At 46.4% G+C, this 9,481-nt stretch overlaps 1 pseudogene; it reads left to right on the top strand.

The window, feature by feature from the left end:
• Positions 1-643: 643 nt before the first annotated feature.
• LOC106995010 (actin, cytoplasmic 2-like) lies at positions 644-7,490 on the top strand (annotated as a pseudogene).
• Positions 7,491-9,481: the final 1,991 nt, after the last annotated feature.

Here is a 9,481-nt window from a genome sequence, read left to right as displayed (position 1 = left end):
TGAGACTACAGGCGCCCGCCACCACGCCCGGCTAGTTTTTTGTATTTTTAGTAGAGACGGGGTTTCACCATGTTAGCCAGGATAGTCTTGATCTCCTGACCTCGTGATCCACCCGCCTTGGCCTCCCAAAGTGCTGGGATTACAGGCTTGAGCCACCGCGCCCGGCCAATTTTCAGTTTCTTTATGAACAGTTATACAATTGCCTTTCTCCCCAACTGAACACTACACACCTATAAAGACAAGACAGTGCCCATTTTCACACATCACGGTATCCCCAACACTAGCCTAGAGCCTGGCACAAGATAGTCATGCAATTTCTTGAATGAATGGAGAGACCACATAGGAAAGAGTAGGGCATGCAATTTAGATGGAATAAGATGATAAGAATTTAGATAAGATAGAAACAGATTCCTCCTGTTTCTCTCACTGTGGCGATAAACAACAAAAAAGTGGTTCAAAACCCAGGCTAGGCGCGGTGGCTCATGCCTGTAATCCCAGCACTTTGGGAGGCTGAGGCGGGCAGATCACCTGAGGTCAGGAGTTCCAGACCAGCCTGGCCAACATGGTGAAACCCCGTCTCTACAAAAAATACAAACATTAGCCAAGCGTGGTGGTACATGCCTGTAGTCCCAGCTACTTGGGAGGCTGAGGCAGGAGAACCACTTGAACCTTGGAGGTGGAGGTTGCAGTGAGCTGAGATCGTGCCACTGCACTCCAGCCTGGGCGACAGAACGAGACTCTGTCTCAAAAACAAAACAAAACAAAACAAAAACCTTAACTAGATGAGCACAGAGGAATTTTAGGGCAGTGAAAATACTCTATATGATATAACGGTGGATACATGTCATTGTACATTTTTCCAGACGTCTAGAATGTATAACACCCAGAGCAAACCCTAATGTAAACTACAGATTTGGGGTGATAATGGCGTGTCAATGTAGGTTCATGGTTGTAACAAATGCATCACGGTGTAAGATGTTATCATGGGGGAGGCTGTGCATATGTTAGGGCTGGGAGTATGTGGGAAATCTCTGTACTTCCCTCTCAATTTTGCCATGAACCTGAAACTATTCTAAAAAATAAAGTCTTTGGCCAGGTTCAGTGGCTGTAACCTGTAATCCCAGCACTTTGGGAGGCCGTGGCTGCTGGATCGCTTGAGCCCAGGATTTCAAGACCAGCATGGGCAACATAATGCGACCCCATCTCTACAAAAAATTAAAAAATTAGCTGAGTGTGGTGGTGTGTGCCTGTAGTCCCAGCTACTTGGGAGGCTGAGGTGGGAGGATCACTTGAGTGTGAGAGGTGAAGGCTTCAGTGAACCGAGATCACACCACTGCACTCTAGCCTAGGTGATAGAGTGAGACCCTGTCTCAAAAAATAAAAATAAAGTCTTTAAAAAACATAAATAAATATAAATACCATAGCTAGAGCAGAACTTTGTGGTCTGTTATCGTTAGTTACTCTTTCCAGTGATAAATTACCATTGCTGCTAAAATGAATAATTAGCTTTATTTAATAAGCTTAAGAGCTCTTCTGGGAGCCGCCCTCAGTCGATTGTCAGTCTTGGAAGGAGCCCAGTGATCTTTAACCAGTCTAATCTTCCTTCACCAGTCATTTTTTAAAATGCAGCGAAGTAATGATTAGCTAACCATCCCTTTTTCCTGCAAATTATCTTTGTCAAGAGGGAGTTTTTGAATTAGACTGCTTAGAAGCCTCTTCCCTTGAGACAAGTTGGAAATAAGCTTGTCATCAATTATTGGTCTGACAAAGTAAAAAAAAAAAAAAAAAAGGAATTAGGCTGGGTGCAGTGGCTCACCTGTATTCCCAGAACTTTGGGAGGCCAAGGTGGGAGAATCACCTGACCGCAGGAGTTTGAGACCAGCCTGGACAACATCAAGAGACCATATCTCTACAAAAAGTTTAGAAATTAGCCAAGCACAGTGGTGTTTGCCTGTAGTCCCAGCTATTTAGGAGACTAAGGTGGGAAGATCACTTGAGCCCAGGAGTTCGAGACTGCAGTGAACTATGATTGCACCACTACACTCCAGCCTGGGCCATAAAGTGATACCCTGTCTGGAAAAAAAAAAAAAAGAGCTGCTCTACCAGACTCCTGTTTCTCCCCCTTCGAATTTTTATAATGTAATCTTCCTACAACACACTCAGATCAATATTTTCTAGAACATTTAGACAGTCCCATTGTCCTATACAGTCAGGTTCAGCCCTTTACATAACATACAAGATGTGGCCACAGCCCTCTGCCATGTGCCTCCAACACCACATTTCCAGCCCTGGGAGCCTCCTTAGTCTTCCCAGAAACTCCGTGGGACTTTGCTTTCCTTGGGCCTGGAGGACTGTAGAGCTGGGCAAGCTTCCATAGCTCACGCTGGTGTTAATCATCGCCATTCTCCTAGTACACAATCTCTGATCCACTTACAGTTCCTGTGAGCTTTAGGGACTCATTGTGGGAAGAATGAGAAATACAAACCCAAAAGATGGCTAACCCCTGGGGCCTGGCCTATTGTCCTCCATTTCCTGCTGCCCCAGCAGATGCTGCACCCTGGGCCAGCCATGCGCTTTATGTGCCCTATACCTCTCTCAGAAGTTTTCATGAAGCCAGGTGTGGTGGTGCACGCCTGTAGTCCCAGCTACTCATCAGGCTGAGGCAGGAGGATCGCTTGAGCCCAGAAGTTGGAGGCTGTAGCAAGCTACAGTCATACCACTGCACTCCAGCCTGGGTGACAGAGCGAGACCCTGTCCCTAAAAAAAAAAAAAAAAAGTAATTGTCCATGAGTTGTCATCAAAGATGACATGTGAGGCCAGGCACGGTGACTCACGCCTGTAGTCCCAGCACTTTGGGAAGCCAAGGTGGGCAGATTGCTTGAGGCCAGTAGTTCAAGACCAGCCTGGACGTTGTGGCAAATCCTGTCTCTACAAAAAATACAAAAAATTATCCAGGCATTGTGGCACAAGCCTGTGGTCCCAGCTACTCCAGAGGCTGAAGTGGGAGGATCACTTGAGTCCAGGAGTTTAAGGCTGCAGAGAGCTGTGATTGCACCGCTGCGCTCCAGCCTGGGTGATGGAGTAAGACCCTGTTTCAAAAACAAAAAAATATATATATACACATGAGCTGCCCACACTAGCCTCTGAATTAGCAGTGCCTGGCACTTTGCTGAATTAATGTCCCTGGAATGTCTACTCCCTCTTTACGGTTACTGTCCTCTTCTCAGCTGACCCTACATAGAGTGACTCAGTAGTCACCAACAAGGAATGTCACTGCTGGCAAAGTCATCTGCAAGGTGATTAGACACTGGGTCTATAGTTGCAGTTCTGCCACTAACGGGCTGTATGTACAAGGGAAGTTTTTTTTATTTACATAGACTTGGTAAGGGTTTTTGAAATATTAGAGGGCTGGGAACCATTTTGATGATTTCAGGAAAGGAAGGAAAAATCGCCTGTTGGGTGCCTCCTGAGCGGGTGTCAGAACCTGGGATAGGCACTGTTGCTGGTCGTCCCCCACTTAGTCCTCAGAACTTGCTGAGATAGGTGTGACAATTGCATAACTGCTGACAGCCAACCCAAGGAAGTCACTGCAAAAGGACCTGCTACCCACTTAATTTCACACTATTCATTCATTTATTCATTCACTTAGTAGATATTGGTTATTGAGTGCTTGCCAGGTATCAGTCCCTGCAGCAGGTGCTAGCGATAATGAGAGAACTAAGTCCCAGTCCATGACGTCGTGGCGTTTACAGTCTATCTAGCCTTGCGGCTTTATGCTGCCTTTAACAAAGGTCCTGTAGAAGAAATTATTGCTCACTGGCCACCACTAACCCGCACACCGCGTCCTCCTGCTGCTCAGCCACCCGCTTCTCCACGATGGCGATGGAAGAAGAGATCATCATGCTTATCATTGACAATGGGTCTGGCAGGTGCAAAGCTGGCTTTGCTAGGGATGATGCCCCCCGAACCATGTTCCCCTCCATTGTCGGGTGCCCCAGGCACCAGATCATGATGGTGGACATGGATGGGCCAGAAGGACTCCTATGTGGGTGACGAGGCCCAGAGCAAGTGCAGCATCCTGACCCTGAAGTATCCCATCGAGCAGGGCATAGTCACCAACCGGGATGACATGGAGAAGATCTGGCCCCACACCTTCTACAACGAGCTGCGTGTGGCCCCAAGGACCACTCAGTGCTGCTGACTAAGGCCCCCCGAACCCCAAGACCAGCAGAGAGAAGACGACTTGGATCATGCTTGAGACCTTCAACACCCTGGCCATGTGTGTGGCCATCCACGCTGTGCTGTCCCTCTAGTCCTCTGGGCACACCAGTGGCATTGTCACGGACTCTGAAGATGGGGTCGCCCACATGATGCCCATCTCCCCTAACCAACTACCTCATGAAGATCCTCACCAAGTGTGGCTACAGCTTCACCCCCATGGCCGAGTGGGAGATAGTGCGTGACATCAAGGAGAAGCTGTGCTACGTTACCCTGGACTTCAAGCAGGAGCTGGCCACCGCCGTGTTCTCCTCGTTCCTGGAGAAGAGCTATGAGCCACCTGACGGCCAGGTCGTCACCATCTGCAATGAGTGGGTCTGGTGTCCAGAGGCAGTGTTCCAGCTTTCTTTCCTGGACATGGAAGCCGCGGCATCCATGAGACCACCTTCAGTTCCATCATAAAGTGTGACGTGGACATCCACAAATACCTGTAGGCCGAGATGGTGCTGTCCTGCGGCACCACCATGTACCTGTACATTGCAGGCAGGATGCAGGAGATCACCAGCCTGGCGCCCAGCACCATGAAGATCACATCATCGAGTACCCTGAGCGCAAGTACACGGTGTGGATCGGTGGCTCCATCCTGGCCTCCCTGTCTGCCTTCCAGCAGATGTGGATTAGCAAGCAGGAGTATGAGGAGTCGGGCCCCTCCATCATCCAGCGCAAATGCTTCTAAATGGACTGCGAGCAGATGCCTAGCATTTGCTGCATGGGTTAATTCAGAAGAATAAATTTGCTCCTGGCAAATGCATACACCCCATGCTAGCCTCATGAAACTGGAATAAGCCTTCGAAAAGAAGTCTGTCCTTGAAGTTTGTATCCAATATCAGCACTGGATTGTAGAACTTGTTGCTGATTTTTACCTTGTATGCAAGTTAACTGTTCCCTTGCTATCTGTTAAGTACCCTGTACATATCTTGGATCTCAGCCCTTAGTATATGTGGCTTGGTCACTTTGTGGCTGAGGTAAGAACGTGCTTGTGGAAGACAAGTCCATGGCTCGGTGGGTCTGCGTGGCCAGCAGTCTCCCACCAGTGCAGGGTGTTAATGTGTTAGGGTTGAGTGTTCTGGGGTTTCTCTAGAGGCTGGCAAGGGCTCCTGAACCACTTGTGTCTGTCCTGCTGGTCTGTCAGGATTGGAAAGTCTAAGCCATAGGACCCAGTTTCCTTTCTTAGCTGATGTTTTCCTCCCAGAACACCATGGCTGTTACTTGCCTTGAGTTAGAAATGGTTTGCATTAGGCCGGGCGCGGTGGCTCAAGCCTGTAATCCCAGTACTTTGGGAGGCCGAGGCGGGTGGATCATGAAGTCAGGAGATCGAGACCATCCTGGCTAACATGGTGAAACCCCGTCTCTACTAAAAATACAAAAAACTAGCCGGGCGTGGTGGCGGGCGCCTGTAGTCCCAGCTACTCGGAGGCTGAGGCAGGAGAATGGCGTAAACCCGGGAGGCGGAGCTTGCAGTGAGCCGAGATCGCGCCACTGCACTCCAGCCTGGGTGACACAGCGAGACTCCGTCTCAAAAAAAAAAAAAAAAAAAAAAGAAATGGTTTGCATTTATACCTGTAAATGTATTCATCCTTTTAATTTACATAAGGTTTGTGTGTGTGTGTATACAATTCTCAGTTCTTCAAGAGATGACAAAAAATTTTGGTTTCTTACAGTTATGTGAGAGCATTAGGCCCCAACAACACGTGAGTGTGTAAGGAAAAATAAAAGTGCTGGTGAAAAAAAAAAGAAAAATTATCCAAAACTTGGAAATAAGGAAAAAGGATAGCCACACATTTTTTCTTTTTCTTTTCTTTATATATATTTTTAAAGTCTTTTTTGAGACAGGGTCTTGCTCTCGTGCACAGGCTGGAGTGCAGTGGTGTGGTCTCGGCTCACTGCAACCTTCATCCTTCACCTCCTGGGCTCTAGCCATCCTCCCACCTCAGCCTCCTGAGTAGCTGGGACTACAGGTGCCCACCACTGTGCCCGGTGATTTTTGTATTTTTTTTTTTTTTTTGTAGAGACGGGGTTTCACCATGTTGCCTAGACTGGTCTCAAACTCCTGAGTTCAACTGATCTGCATGCCTCAGCCTCCCAAAGTCCTGGGATTAAAGGCCTGAGCCACTGCGCCTGGCCTGCATATTTTTTCAATATTACATTGTCCCAATGTCTAACAGACCCGTGAAATGATTATTTATCTAAGGCAGTACCATCAAGCAGAATTTTCCACAAAGAGGAAAATGTTCTCTGCCTGTCCTGCCCACTAGAGTAGCTGCTAGCCAAACATGGCTATTTTGTTGTTGTTTTTTATTTTTTTATTTTCTTTTTTTTGTAGCGATGGGGTCTCTCGCCCTGTTGCCCAAGCTGGTCTTAAACTTTTGCCCTCATGCAATCCTCCTCACTTGACCTACCAAAGTGCTGGGATTACAGGAATGAGCCACTGCACTTGGCCCACAATTGGCTACTGAACACTTGAAGTAAACTAAATTTTCAATTTGGCCTGATTGTAAACATTTTGTTGTTGCCTGCCCAATTTTCCAACAAGCCAGATGTCCACAGAACTGAAGCTTGAGAAATGTACATTTCTTCTGTGGGATGCCCCTGCTGCCTGTTGACCAACTCCTCTTCCTTGCTGCTCCTGTTATCCTCCCATGATGTGTAAACACCTAACTTTAGTCAGGGAGGAGGAATGGATTTGAGGTTTATTTCCTGTCTCTCCCACTGATGTCACCTAAAGAAAGCTTTCTTCCCTGTAATACTTGTTGTCTCAGTGATTGGCTTTCTGTGCATCAAGCAACAGGACCTAGATTGAACCCCTGGTGTTCATTAACATTATGATATAAAAAAGTAAATAAATAAAAATAAAATAAAAAATAAAAATAAATAGCTACACATGACTAGAGGTGATGGATTTGTAAAGTGCAACTCTAAAGCAGTGCATCTGACCTGGGGGCAATTTTGCCTCCCTGTGGAACATTTGGCAGTGTCTGGAGACATTTTGGTTGTCACAACCATGGGGGTGCTACTAGCATCTAATAGGTAGAGGTAGGTACCACTGACAGTGTGGGCTGGATAATTCTCTGTTGTGGAGGTTGCCAGTCTGGGCTGGATAATTCTTTGTTGTGGAGGCTGTCCTATGCATTGTACAAGGTTTAACAGCACCCCTGGCCTCTACCCACCAGATGCCACTACCACTCCCCAATGGTGACAACCGAACATGTCTTTGGCCATTGCCAAATGTCCTCTGGGAGACAAAATCACCTTTAGTTGAGAATCATTGCTCTAGAGAAATATATTTTTTTGTTTGACTGACCATTTACTTAGGGGCCTAGACTCTATGAAATTAGATGTGAATTTATATATGAATAAATTGCAAATGATTTTGATTGTGTCTAGTTGAGATGCAAATTATTTCTGTCCAGCAGAAAAGATAACCCCAAAGGATAGCATTTCATTGCCTTGTAGATGAGTTTCTTATCTAACCTAGAAATCCCATTTAAATACATTTTTCCACACTGACTATATAAATTTCTGTTTCTCTGTTGAACCTGTTTTACCATCCTCCCAGTTCCTTCATTAAAGAACATGTACATGCTCACCCTATGTGTATACAAAGGTCAGAATTTTAACTTGAAAACCATCCTTTGATACTGTGTATCCATAAGGAAAGAAAAGTGTTCATCAGGCACTAGGAAGTAAAAAGGTTACAAAGCAGCATAAATAACATAATCACACTTTTGGAAACACACAACACAGAGAAAAACTCATGGAAGTATAGATACCTGGACCTTTCACATTTGTAAAACAAACAAAGTATATATACCAAAATGTTTCCTGTGTTTGCCTCTGGGCAGAATTAAAGGCGATATATATATATATATATATATATTTTTTTTTTTTAGATGGAGTTTCACTCTTGTTGTCCAGGTTGGAGTGCAGGAGTGCAGTGGTGTGATCTCAGCTCACTGCAACCTCCGCCTCCCAGGTTCAAGCGATTGTCGTGCCTCAGCCCCCCAAGTAGCTGGGACTATAGGCACGTGCCACCACAGCCGGCTAAATTTTGTATTTTTAGTAGAGACAGGGTTTCACCATGTTGGCCAGGCTGGTCTCGAACTCCTGACCTCAGGTGATCCACCTACCTTGGCCTCCCAAAGTGTTGGGATTACAGGCGTGAGCCACCACGCCCAGCCAGATATTTTTTTTAAAAAGTCTTTTTATTGCTCTGTTTGTATTTTCTGGGTTTTCTAAAATGATTGGGTAGTATTTGCATAATTTTTTAAATTATGAAATATATATATATTTTTAGACGGAGTCTCATTCTATCGCCCAGGCTGGAGTACAGTGGCACGATCTCAGCTCACTGCAAGCTCCGCTGCCTCCCGGGTTCATGCCATTCTCCTGCCTCAGCCTCCCAAGAAGCTGGGACTACAGGCGCCCACCACCACGCCCGGCTAATATTTTTGTATTTTTAGTAGAGACGGGGTTTCACCATGTTCGCCAGGATGGTCTCGATCTCCTGACCTCATGATCTGCCCGTCTCGGCCTCCCAAAGTGCTGGGATTACAGGCGTGAGCCACCGCGCCCAGCCAAAATATTTTTTAGAAGAAATACAATGTAATTCTGGCCTCCTCCACACAGTGCCCATCCTTTTCTATTTCCCACATGCCCACCTATGACCCCCCAGTGCCTGCCTTTGGCTCTCAGAAGACTCATTTGGTATCTGGACACCAGGTTAGTTGTGGCACAAGTATTTCATGTAGTACAAAGATCTTACATTTCTAGAACTTTTTTACTTTTTTTTTTTTTTTTAGGAGACAGGGTCTCACTCTGTCACCCAGGCTGGAGTGCAGTGCTATGATCATAGCTCACTGCAGCCTCGAACTCCTGGGCTCAAGTAATCCCCTTGCTATAGGCCCATACCACCACGCTAGGACCTTTTTTTTTTTTTTTTTTTTTTTGAGACAGGGTCTCACTCTGTTGACTAGGTTGGAGTGTCGTGGTGTAAACATGGCTCACTGCAGCCTTGACCTCCTGCGTTCAAGTGATCCTCCTGCTTCAGCTTCCCATGTAGCTAGGACCACAGGTGTGTGCCACCATGCCTGGCTAAGTTTTTTATTTTTGTGTAGTGACAGTCTCTCTTTATTAATCAGGCTGGTCTTGAACTCCTGGCCTGAAGCAATCTTCCTACCTCAGACTCCCAAAATGACATTTGTGG

The sequence above is a fragment of the Macaca mulatta genome, chromosome 20 (assembly GCF_049350105.2).
Source record: "Macaca mulatta isolate MMU2019108-1 chromosome 20, T2T-MMU8v2.0, whole genome shotgun sequence".
Classification (NCBI taxonomy): Eukaryota; Metazoa; Chordata; class Mammalia; order Primates; family Cercopithecidae; genus Macaca; species Macaca mulatta.
Note: the sequence above shows the minus strand (reverse complement) of the source record. Positions and strands in the feature narration are given on the sequence as shown.